The sequence below is a fragment of the Anoplophora glabripennis genome, unplaced genomic scaffold (genome assembly GCF_000390285.2).
Source record: "Anoplophora glabripennis isolate ALB-LARVAE unplaced genomic scaffold, Agla_2.0 scaffold278, whole genome shotgun sequence".
Taxonomy (NCBI): Eukaryota; Metazoa; Arthropoda; class Insecta; order Coleoptera; family Cerambycidae; genus Anoplophora; species Anoplophora glabripennis.
This window is the reverse complement of record NW_019416472.1, coordinates 114,292-128,580: the sequence shown is the minus strand read 5'-3', so window position 1 is coordinate 128,580 and position 14,289 is coordinate 114,292.

Sequence of the window (14,289 nt, the reverse complement as noted above, 5' to 3'; positions counted from 1 at the left end):
ATGCTTACGGATGTGGTTTTGTTTGTGAACTCTTGCAATAACAACAATGCGTTTAAGATAGTAATTACTATTAATTATTATAATAAGAAAATGCCAGTTTTTTTTTAATATTTATTTTTCCTAGTTTCTACTTTTGCATTGAAAAATTCCGCAAAAATTGAGAAGTATCTTTCTATCTTTCAACGATGATTTGTTCACGAGGCTAGTCTACAGCACGTAACTAATTGTATAGCACACGGACAGGACCGTTCCACAGAAAATATTTTTATCCACAATTGAACTTTAATTTACGAAAAAAAAAAACGCAAAATAGAACTTTTTCGTATAAGACTTTTCTATTACAAATATCGTTAAGAAGCTGTAGTTTAATTCTTATAGATTATACACCCCACATCCTGTATATTTTAGACATTTTTCTTCTATTCGAATGCTAAATCTATAATTTGTTAGAAAACTGAATGAATTGCGTTAAGTTGCCTCACTTGTTAACTTGTTAAGTAGATTTATAAGTACATGGAATAGTAAAAGAGGCAATTTTATATGTCTACCATTAGTAGATACAATTAGACAATTGTATCATGCCTATTAAGACCGCTATGTTGAAATAAAATTAAAATTGTTTGATTCATAGGTGTGCATAAAATTTACTTTGCAACATTGAACTTTGAGATTTAATACAAAGTGATACCAACAATCGATACTAAAAAATTAGTGTAGTCTAATTAAGGATACGGCTCTGTGGTTTGAAAAGCAGTGATGTCGAATTTCTTTTGTCCCGGTTGAAATTTTTGTTGAACATGATTTGTTTTTTATTTCTCTAGGTTTGGAGCAACATTATTTTGTTTACTTTAAATACAAGACATTCTTATAGTGTTATTTACAAAAATTATTTTAATTTTCCAGGTTTCCAATTAATTCAATGAAATTTTAAATTATATATTATAATACAATTCTAATAACTTTTTACTGACATTCCCAACTTCTGGAAATAAAATTGTTTTTTAACAATACAAGTGATAATGCGTCATTCATTCTTCTTTTTACAAATTAATTATAATCAGTACTCTAAAATTAATGATGCCTTAAGCACTCTATTAAATGTTACTATTAATTTAATCAGGACGAAAATAAAGTTCATGGAAATCATTTTAAAAGTGAAAATGTAAAATGATCTAATCTGGTAGTAGTAGATATAAAAACAACGATACTGTGATTTTCAGAATTAAGTAATACCTATGTACATATTTATTTAGATATGGTGGTTTACTGTAGATTTTACTGATTGTGAATCGAATAAAATGACAGTGAAATTTGTCTTTTTCAGTTTTTAATACTTTGAAATTAATCTAATAGTACTAGTTAAAAGACAGTGGCGATTTTTAGGAATTGGTTTGTTATTGATGATGTATGAAATATTATATTTGCAATTCTAATCATTCATATCATGAAATAGTGATTTACTCAATCTTTTATTTTAATCATTATCATGACTTTTCAGTGAGAATGTCCCAATTTACACATTTTACTTCGATTTCTTGTTCTGGAGTAACTGATATGAGAATTGATAGTTAAGAACTTTTTGGTTGGTAAATTAAAATGTTTGAAGCTTCTAGAGGGAGCTATTTATACTTATATGGTAACTTCTTTTCGACTTCTTTTTTTTTTTTTTGGAAAGCCTGACAAGCTGAATTTGGATAAACTTCATGCAAAAATAACCGGGAAGGAATCTTCCAAAAAGATGTCGTAAGAAAAGAAGCTTCACTGTACTTTAATTAAAACCTAACGCTAGAGTACCTATTGTCAAATTAGTTACATGCCAAATCTGTGGCAAACCATACAGCAAGATGGGATGCGTTTGCACCATTAACGGCACTGTCCTTTACAGTTTAGAAAACCAATGATATAGTTATTACAAAGATACTAAACCATACACTTTTTGTGGAAGTACCTACATATTTACCAATTTAAGCAAATATCTTCATTTAATTTTTATTTAAAACAATAAATAATCCAAGGATGTGTAATCGAATACTCGATTTCTTGTATTGAACTATAAAACTATAAAGTTCAATGAAGAAATTCTAATCGTCTCTCTCTTGTATTTTTCTTCACAATGATTTAAATAGCTAAGTATCCATATTTATATATAAAAAATCTTTACAAATGGGCGAAATAGTAAATTTTAACAAACAAAAGTAGTGTAGAATAATATGTATTCAAAATGCACAGCAAAAATGGTCACCGATGAATTAGCAAATGAACGGTGAGGAATTAGCATCAATTCTGTCGGCTGACTGCAGTTATTGTTTATTATCAAAGAAACCTCTGATTCTTAAATTATCTTGATGAGAAAATAAGAATAGAAATTGTAACCTAACAACGAACTCACTGGGGTGTGGATGGGGTTGATTAAGGAAGACACACTTATAGTTATCAAGAAAACGAGATTAGGTAAGGTACGACGTGTTCAATATTATTAATAATAAAAAATAGGTAAACATATTATTCTAATGGCGTAAAAATTTTGGAAATGGCTAGAAGTTAACGAGCTAGTTATCATACTGCTTCGTGGAGGGAACTGTAGAAGAAATCTGGAGGAGTATCTGAGATAATATTCTACTCGTGTGGAAACATTTTCCACTATTAACAGATATGCCCGAGAGATGAGAGCTGAGTCCGTAAATAATAACACTTGGGCACGTTTCGGTTTAATTTCTCCATAAATCGAAGAAAAACATTTTGGAGATCATTGAAAATGAACAAATCAGTCCTCGACGTTTTATCTCGACAAAACAAATTTCCGTGGTTCGAATTATTAGTGCCTTTTCAAATTTGCCGGAAGCGGGTAGCCGATAGCACCAGCGTTTTATTAAAAAACGAATAATTTTATTTATTTATTTATTTTGAATAAGAAACAAACAGATTAGAAGCAACCTAATTACCTGTTTCTAGAAAAAGAAAAGAATTGTTTATACATGCACATATCTAACTTATCTAATACAAAATAAAATACAAAATAAAATTCAAAATAAACTGCAGCAAGGGAGCAGCCAGGCAAATAGAACCAGGACAATCAATTTCAAGTAAAATCTATATTACGGATAACTCTATTAAATGTTATAGCTGTTTTACATTGACAATTTATTGATGAATAAATTGACGAAGTTCTTCATGAATTAATTCACGAATTTATTGGTAAACAGTGTGGTTTTACACTGCTACAGACTTTGTCAAGTTTTTTGACGCATGAATCAGTTCTACCAACGAATCAAAGAAGCAAATAAATTTCAAAAATGTCACCTTTCCACTCATAATTGTAGTGATACAACAGCGGTACCGTTTTGACACATATTATATAAATATTAGTGTTTGTAAGTAACAAACCTGTAAAAACAATGCAAAACTAGTACGACGCCACACAATTATTTACATATTCCAATAAGATAACCTCATTACTGATCTGAGGCTGGAAATCTGTTATGTTGGTACTTCCGAACTTCACGAAGAAATTGACGAAAACTAGAACATGCTCTAATTCGTCAAGAACGTGATGAATAAATTCATGAAGTTATTTGACAGCTGATTTGGTGCATTACACTTGTCCAATTTCTTGATGAAGCGACTTCATGAATTAATTGATCAATAAATTGTCAATGTAAAACAGCTATTATTAATGTAGTATCAAAATTGTCTATAGATATGCTATTTCTGTGTCTATTGAAAATATTACACATATCACTAATAAGAGTACTAGAACTGACATAAAAAATTAATTGTGTTGGACGTATACGGTGGTCACGTATATTTAAATTTATTTGTGACAATAGATAAGGAGCGTCATAACCTCCATTCAGCACTTTATGTAAAAATATTAATTTTCGTGTAATTCTCCTATTTTCTAACTTACAGATCTTAAACTGTTTTCGCAATGGCTCATAGGAAGCAAATCCGGGAGTAATATGATATATTTTGTATTAAAGATACTTTATAAATTTGTTTTGGATTTTTTCAAGAGCATCCCTAGGATACTGTTTTGAAGGGTTCCAAATAATAGATACATATTCTAAACGACTACGAATAAGAGTATTAAATAAATATGAAATAGAATTAATATTTTTAAAGTCTACTGTTACTCTTTTACTTAATGAAACCCAAAAATGTATATGAAGCATTAGTTAATTCATTCAAATGGTTTTTAAAACTCAAATTAGGTTGAAAGTTAATTCCTAGATCTTTAAAGTCACAAATTCTAGACAAAATATTGTCATTCCTTGTATAAACATAATGTTCAGGCGTACGTGCTTTACTAAACGTCATGACTTTACATTTATCTAAATTGAAGGGCAATTTGTTTTCTACGGACCAGTCATAAATTACGTTTATATCATTTTGTAATTTTGAAAAATCATTGATTTCAGTAAAGAGTTTTAAATCATCTGCATACATGAGACAGTCAGATGTTATACTCTGTGGTAAATCATTTATAAAAATTAAAAAAAGTAACAGTCCTAAATTCGAACCTTGTGGTACACCAGATCTAGCTAGATATGTTTCAAAATCAGTACTGTGATAACAACCAAATTGTTTTCGGTTCCGTAGACACGAAGAGAAGAAAATTACTAAATGGTCACTTAAATCAAGCGCATGTAGTTTGGATAGTAATATGTTATGATTTACCCGATCAAAGGCTTTAGCAAAATCCGTGTATACAGTGTCAACCTGTTTTCCCTCATTGAAAGCAATATAAATTTTATTAACAAAACNAGAGAAGAAAATTACTAAATGGTCACTTAAATCAAGCGCATGTAGTTTGGATAGTAATATGTTATGATTTACCCGATCAAAGGCTTTAGCAAAATCCGTGTATACAGTGTCAACCTGTTTTCCCTCATTGAAAGCAATATAAATTTTATTAACAAAACTAAATTAGTTTCTACTGACCTGCAACGGAAAAAACCTTGTTGTTGAGGCACGATCAGATTTTTTGTAAAACTATATATCTTTTCATAAATTACAAATTCAAAAAGTGTTGCCACACAGTTTAAAACAGTACCTAATGGGCCTGTAATTTTTTACCAAATTCTTATCATCCTTTTTGTGTATAGGCGTTACCCTTGCCATTTTAAATTATTTTGGAAATTTACCACTGCTTAATGACTTTTGAAATATTATTAGTAAGGGATATAAAAGAATATATTTGCAAGCCTTATATACAGGGTGAGTCAAAATTCACTCCCCAGCGACCGGATATATATTCTAAAATAAAAAATAAAACAAAAATGTAGAATGCGAAAATCTCGAAAGCACAGCCGTTTTCGGAATATTTTGTATAGAAAAATTCTAATTTATAATTTTTTTGTTTAATAATAACACCATTAAAATCCATTTAAATCTATACAAAATAAAGAATAGCAAAAACGAACATCCTTCTGGCTTTGGCTAACCTTCAAAAATATTACCATTTTCGTTAATACACTTCTGCAATCTGTGGTAGAAACTCCTGGCAAGAGAACAGAAATTAGCTTAATTTATTTCCGCTACTGCTTCATGAATCCTGCAAATAACATCATCCTCCGGGGTGGCCATGGTGTTGGTCCACCCCGTCCAATCCATTTATTAGGAAAACGGCGGTTCAAAATATGTTGTACTTGTAATGTGGCATGTGCGGGGGCTCCATCATGCTGAAACCACATAGTTGCACGTTGTTGTAGAGGAATATCTTCTAACAAACCTGGCAAAATGTTCTCGCAAAAATTACTGTAATTTTCACCATTCAGTGTTCTTGGCAAAAAATATGGACCTATGATCCTTTTCCCGTAAATACATACACAAACATTTACAAACCAACGTCTTTGCTGATACAAAGAACCTTTTGGAGCTACGCATCCTGTTTCCACAGTACGTATTTCTACATTTTGGATTGTTTTGTGATCGGGATGATGGCGATTCGGAAATTGTTCCCTGTACAAACGCTCGGCAGCACAGGCGTTATTGTTACAAGCTCCTAAAGCTTTAATCATATTGACGTATTCTCTGTTGGTAAAAGCAAACACTGCCATTTTGAACTAAACAAATACTAAAAGTCAAATATATATTATATGTCACTGTCAAGTAACTCCGTGTCAACAAGAGTTTTGTCTGGCCAACTTGATTAGTCAGTCGCAAATTGCGCATTTATTGAACTAAAATTAATAATTTATTCAAAAACGGCTCGCTTTCGAGAGTATTCTACATTTTTTTTATTTTTTATTTTAGAATATATATCCGGCCGCTGGGGAGTGAATTTTGACTCACCCTGTATAGTTTTCTTCAAGATGAGAGCCTTACTTTCCTAGTTTAAGTGAAAGTATTAATATACCACAACATTTACAAATATAATGTAGATTTATTCAGTCTTGGTCATGCCACACATAAACTATCCCTAGTAATTGAGGAAGTCGCATATATTATTTTAGTTAGATAGGTATAATCCGGGCGAAATAGGTTTTTTTTCAAAAATCGGGCCTATCTCGAATTTTATGGACTTAAAATTAAGTAAAAAATACACCGAATAAAAGCCTAAATTTGTGTATTTGTAGAGGTCGAGCGTCATATTGCTTATAACAAACGAAAAAAATAATTGTTCTTTTTTCAGTTTTTCGCTTAGGTATCTACACATATTTCCGAAAATAAGCCTCTAATCGACATGAGGTATATTTATAAATTTTCTTCCTGAGGAAATTTGCTACAAAGATAGGCTTTTGCGAAAACTGGCAAACAATTTTTTACATTGCAAAATTGACAGTGAAAAAAAAATGTGCAAACTTTTCGGAATTAAATAAAAAGAACAAATTTGGTTGAAATTGGATGAAACTACAGGAAAAGTTAACCGTTGGGGTGCTCAACAAATATCCGCAATTCGGACCCCGAATTTCAAAATGGCGGCCCATTGCAAAATTATAAAGTCGAAAACGCAAACACTTATATTTTCTGCTCAAGTCAAGATATCTAAATTTTGTAAAAATGGTTCGAAAGGTAATTACATTATCTCACGTCTATGCAAATTTCAGATTTTGAAGTTTAATTTTTTAATATACAGATTTTAAACCAATTGCATCAAATAGTGCTTGAAAAACATGAATTAAGAAAAAAAAGCATCTCGATCCGACCAATAGGAGCCGAGATAAGCCAAGAAGTGACCAAATAAACGTTCGTTAAAGACAACGTGATTCGCGCGGCTGAACGGTAGCCAGGAGAGGGGAGCGCTGTGACGTCATAGTGCCCATGGACTTCTCAAAATTCTTACTTAACAAATGGCTTGTGGCACTTAGAAAACAGCTACCGGGATGCTTTTTTTTAAATCAACTTATTTTTTCCCGCTCTAGTGGCGTAAGCAAAAGTCTGTGAAAGTCAACGCCAGATCCAGAAAAATACATTTTTATTGACTTTTCACGTTTTCTTTTGTAATTTCATTGTGCTTTCGATATTTTGAAAAGTAAGGAGGTCTTTTTACGCATTTAAAAACAAAAGTCAATTATTTCTTTGAAAAAAAATTATGAATGAATGAAAATTTACCGTGTTCAGAAGAGGTCGACGTATAAAATATCGTCTCAAAATTAATTGTTACACTTATTGCGTAAATTATGTCTAGAAAATTATTGAATTAATTTATTATTATCCTGATAACCACAATTATTAACTTTATTCTTTGTTTCCTAGTTAACAGATATCAAAAAAAACCTTTAACATGAACTTTTTTCCTTTTTTAAAAGGCTGAAAATTTAAATGCAATGGGACATTAAGATAAAGAATTGAAAAACCTGCATAAAAAATGCATAATTCCGCTTGTTCAGAATGTAGTAGTGCTCCGTGATGTTCCTAATTCAATTATCGTTGTTTAATTGTGACAGTTGTTGTCAACCATTTTTCCACATGTATCACCAGTAAATACGAAATATATCTTTAAGGAATAATTGGTTATTAATACAAAGGGTCAGTGATAATCTATCAGAGATCATTGGGGTCTCAACACCACTTCTTAATTAAAGCGATAGCATTATTTTTGAAATATCAAGATTTAATTTTTTCGATGTCTCTATTTTATATACCCATAGGATGTAGTTCAAAAGTTGAAGTTGAGATAAAAAACTTATTGCGCGTAATAACAAAGAATAAAACTTATTCGGATCAATAAATCTATTTCGTATCTATACAAATTTATTTATCCTTTTTTTTGTCATATTCATAAAAACGTTTTATTTAACTGATGCACTTTTCTATTATTTGTATCCAATCTTGTACCCGTTAACCAATGAACTAGAACAGGCTGCAACGGTCCAGATTCTATTATAAAAATATCACTGTGACAAATCCGTCGTAATTACGTGTATTCCTTGACTGCAAAAGATGCCGCTGTGATATTTTTATCTAATCTATCTATTTACCTGCTAGAAAGTTGTTGAGAATTGATTGAGTAGAGAATAATGAAATCAATAATGTAACAGATAATTGATATACCTAGGTACTTAAAATCGATGTGTGAGTTTGTTGTTAACTTTCCCATTAGAAACACATAAATTTTAGATTGCCACTGTGATTGTCTTAAAAATTACATAATCACAATAATCAAAAATGTTTTTCTTATTCCAAAGCAATATGTTTGTTTTAGGAGCAGTCAGGGATTAGTTCGAAACTATCATATGAATTTGTTTGTTTGGTTTCAGTTTTTATTAAACTAGTAAGTGGATGAATATTTCTGTTAGGTACAAGTAAAATGAGATGAGCAAATCAAACCTAATACAAATTACGTTGCAACTATGACACGGTGATTGCTCTTGTCAATCAAGAACCTCCAACTTTCATAATTCGTGGGATAATTTAAATTTTAGTTTTTGTTTACGTTTTTGGTTACGTAAAGCAGACTATACCTAAATGAATGATACTTTGGCGTCAAATGAAGCAAGTCCTGTCAAGTGCTAAATTTTTACGTACGTTTATGAGGATTATTCATTCGGATTACGTCACTCACCCTATGGGCTCCATAACTCCCTTGCTGAATAGTTTACTACAATTTATTCATTTTATTCCCCCACGGATTTGGTATAACCTTGCCACAAACGATTTCTTGCTCTAATAAGGCTTTTCTAACCACCTATACCTAGCTGTATAGTTCTAATTATGAATCTAAAGGGTTTCAGGCTAAAAAAATGTTTTATCTTAATTCCTGTTCATAATAAGCTTGTTATATTAGCTTTTTATTCAGCAAAATATGTTTATATTTGTCACTAAAAGTTAAAGGTATATTGTAAAGGTCTTCACGCTTGCTGACATTTCAAAAAATGGCAATTTTAAAGTACCATTTCCACTCAGCTAATTGCAAGATTTACCTCACAAAATTGAATTTTCTATAAAACTATTCATATAAATCCTAAATGGGTAAAAAGGAAAAAACTAAAAAATTACTTTTAGGTTACTATCACATCTGTCAAGTTAAGGAAATTTATTGGTTTGTGTTGGAATTTGTTCCTGAATAACCATATAGTGAAAACAGAGTTGAAAAGAAAAATATCCATTAATTTATTCTTTCGATGAATCTGTTTTTCAAATATGGCGGTTGTAGTTTTCACTTTTATCCTCTCTAGGTGTTTGAAATCAATATAAATAGTTCGCAACATTCTTAAAAAAACGGTTCGTTGTTCTATAACTAAGATGACTTAGTGAAAATCACATTTAATAAACGCATTAGATAATAATAAACAGCTCTAATATAGTACTTTAATTTAAAAGTTTTATTGTTATTTTCTGAGATGATTGTTCAGTGGCATAATTTTTGGTTAGGAAAAATAATTTCATTAGATAACAATTAATTGACTGACGCTTTCAGTCCAAGAGAGATTTATTTTCACAAGACGTTGGTAAAATAAACAAAGAAATCATTCATAATATTTTCCGGGGATTTACATTAATAGTAAATCGTAGATAATTTTTACTAAACAAATCAGTTAGGTACATGTTTTAATAGCTATATCAAACAGGTGTTTTTAACTGCCGAAATAGCAATAGTTACACAAGGCCACAAAATGAAATTGAGAATGAATTGAGACTTGCCTTCTCTCAGACCAGTTGGCTTCTATATTTTTGAGGTCGCTGATCACGATACCGGTATCCGTATAACCCCAGCACGTCTGGATCAAGGTCGAATAAAGATCAAATTTCCTTTTTTAAGTGATATAACTTTTTGACACAGGATTCGGATTCCGGGATCAAAAAAGTGATTTGAAAAACGAAATTTAGCCTTTATTTGACCCTGATCTAGACGCGCTGGACATTGGATTCGTGATCAGCGGTTCAAAAAACGTAGATGTCAGCTGGTTTGAGATTCGACGTCTCGTTTTGATCTGGAAATTTCAGCCGGTGGATTCAGATCTTAGATTTGACCTTTAAATGACCTCCAGATAAGCTCCAGAGGTCACTTTCACCAACAGGTCAACACTATTTGGACGTAAAATTTCTCGCTGTTCAGGTTCCGGGATAAAAAAAGTTATATCATTCAAAAAACGAAATTTGACCTTCATTTCACCTTGATTCAGACGCGCTGGGGTTATACGAATACCGGGATCGTGATCAGCGACCTCAAAAACATAGAGGTCAACTGGTTTGAGAGAAAGTAAGTCTCAATTTAATTTTGTGGCGATGTGTAATGTATGTTTGCGTTTAAATGCCCACAGAGCCGTAAAAACGTTTTTTTATATACTCATGCTTTTTTAATAACAGAATAGTTTGGAATTTTGAAAAATTTCAGTGCTATGATATTCGAAACCTATTGAGATTTTTACATACTCAGAATGTAAGAAGCCATTTTTTTTCCTTTCAAAATGTGACAACTTATTATTTATCACTTATTATTTATATAAAAAAAAGAACAATATTAAAATATTTATTATAATCTTTCCGAAGTCAGTTGAACGTGTATNGGGTTGCCTCTACATATACTTCGCCAAAAGTATATTTGCGAAAAGCATTTTATAGAATCTGATTATAAAACGGATAAAAAATTTTATTTGAAAGCTACTGCAATTCCGACTAAATATACAGATTATTTCGATGAATTAGACTTAAAAGTCCTAACTCCTCAAAGAACGTACAGTGGTCGAAAACGATTCAGCAATGCAAATCTAGGTGTTATTAGCAGTAAAAAATTATGTATTCAAGACGAGATTCAAAATAAATCCGACTTAAAATTTCTCGACGCGATTTCAAATATGGAAGATTCCATTAACTCCTAGAAAATTGAAATTGCATAAACAAGTTCGATATCAAATTAAAAAGATTAAATATTGCCAGTCTCGAATTGGGGCATTAAGGAAAAAAGTAAAAGAAATTAAACAAAAAAAAGACAGCAGTTTTATCGACTTAACGTCAGTTGTGTCAAAAACCGCAAAAACTCTCGTTAGAATGCAGGTGCGAGGAAAAAGAAGGGTTTGGTATAAAAACGAAAAAACTTTTGCTTTATCCCTGTATTACAAATCACCAGCGGCCTATATATTTTTAAGAAAAAAAGGTGTTGTTTTGCCAGGAGTCGCAACAATAAGGAAATGGATAGCGAGTTGCAATTTTAAAACTGGAATTGATGAAACCATTTCTAAACATTTGAAAATGAAATGTCAAACATTAACTGACACTGAAAAGAAATGTGCATTAATTTTTGATGAAATGGCCATAAAAAGTCAGTTGCAATTTTCGTCAAAATTGGATATGGTCGAAGGTTTTGAGGATTTGGGCCCAAAGGTAGGACTCAGAATCCTGCATCTCATGCTCTGGTATTTTTCATTCGTGGCATTTATATCAACTGGAAACTTCCATTAGGATACTTTTTTGCTCACAATACTATCAACAAAAATGTATTGGTAGAACTAATTTATTACATATTGGAAATTTTGATTGATATTGGCTTCCAACCTAAAGTATTAATATGCGATCAGGGCTCAAATAATAGAGGCGCATTTAACTTATTAAATGCCACCAGTGAAAAACCATATTTTTATTTTAAAGACCGAAAAATGTTCACAATTTATGATGTTCCTTGTCTATATAAAAGTATTCGGAATAATTTGTTAGATGGAGATTTTCAACTTGGGAATAAAATTTTATCATTTAAAGTCATTGAAGACACATATCGAATCGACAAAAATTCAAATACAGCAAGAACTTTGACAAAAATAACGGACCGACACATTAAACCAAACGATTTTGAAAAGTTGTCATGTTCTTTAGCGTTGCAGGTTTTTTCACACACAATGGCCGCTGCCATAAGAACATGTGCGGAAAATGGGCAGATTGAAGCAGAAAATGGAAAAAATATGGCTGATTTTGTTGAAGAATTAAATAATCTATTTGATGTTTTAAATAGCCGGTGTTTATTTTCAAAAAATATATGTAACTCTGCTCTTAATGAAAATAATCATGTTGCATTTGAAACATTAAAAAAAGTGTGAATATATTTTCATTGTTAAAAAAATATAAAAGAGATTCAAAAAAATATACTAGGCCACCTTGCTTTGAGGGTATAATTATGTCAATAAATGCGATCACCCAGTTGTATCAGGAAGAGCGACCAAACTTTTTAATGACAAATCGACTAAATCAGGATCCTATCGAAAATTTCTTTTCGATTATCAGACAAAAAGGTGGATGGTGTTTAAATCCAACAGCGAAAGCATTTCGGCTAGCTTTCAGAATTCAAATGGTTACCAATCTGCTAGAACCATCAAAAACAGCTAATTGCCTCATTGACTCTGACTTATCACTTCTTTATAATACATCCAACATATGTGATAAAAATGACAACACTCCAATAAAAAACAACTCTACTTTTTCTCATATCCCAGTTAATGATTGCATTAATGGAGAAGGCACTTCAATAAAAGACTTACCTCCAGAAGAAGCTGAACACTCCCTAGAAAATTGCGCCACTGTTTATTTTGGGGGTTACCTTGTGAAAAAAATGTTGGAAAAGTTCAATTGTTCGAAGTGTCGAGAGAAAATGACTGCAGAAGGTTCATTAGATGACAAGAATCAACTTTTTTTGCTGAATAAAAATTATGGTAGCAATGAAATTTTCTTATGTGAGCCTATCAATGCTATAGTTGATATTTTACGCAAATCTATGTTATTGTTTAAGGAAAAATTTCAACTTATTCAACACGAAGAACATGTAAGTGCTAAAATGAGACATATTATAATGACATTAAATATATATATTATTATATCATATTATCATATTATCATATTATGTCATATTATTGATACCTTGGTAAGAGTCTCACTGTATAAATTCTGTAAATGGTCTCAAAAACCAAATAAAAGTTTCAAGCAGAAACTAAAGAACATACAAAGTTTATAGTTTAAGAAAAATTAATAAATCAAATTTCTAACTGAAAGTTTCATAATCAGATGTCCCCTGATAGGTGAAACGATTCTTGTTAATGACAACAAATTTTAGAGTTAAAATATGACCTCCTAGGATTCAGCCCTGCTTGTTTTTAAACAAAATGTGCCATGATTTCAAGTTCGTAATATCTAGCGCGCCTTGGAAATTTATTTTTTTTTATTTCAGTCAATAGTAAAGTAGTATTTCTCAGTTTCTCAGAATAAAAAACTAGGGTGTATAAAATTTCAGTATTATAGACGTACTTGAAATTTTTGCCAATTTTGAATATTTATGGATAAAAAACCTGCCGTTCTGTATAAGATACGTCAAGATGTTATTAAAAAGAAAATTTTAAATAGAAAACTGAACGAGCATGCCAAATTTGAATGTTCCCAGCCTACTTTGATTTTTTCCGTATTTCAGACTAAAAGTCAAAGTAGGCCGCGGACATTGAAATTTAGAATACTTCCCAGTTCTCCATTATGAAAAAGTTTTCTTAATAAAATTTTGACGTATCTTACACAGAACGGCATTTTGTTATCGAAAATATTCAGGCAGAAATTGAAAGTACGGCTGTGACACTGAAATTGTGTACACCCACCTAATTTTTTATTCGGAGAAACTTTTCTTAATAACATTTTGTCATATCTTGTACAGAAATGCCACTTTACTAGTGACTGAAATCAAACTTTTCAAAATTTCCAAGGCATACTGAATTTTACGAACTTGAAATCGTGGCACATGAATCCCAGAAGACCATATTGTAACTCTAAAATTTTTTGTCATTTACAAGAGTCGTATCACCTCTCCGACGACACAATGTATGTTTATTATTGCATTTTGATAAATATTTTATTTATTATGTGTTATGTGTTATGTGT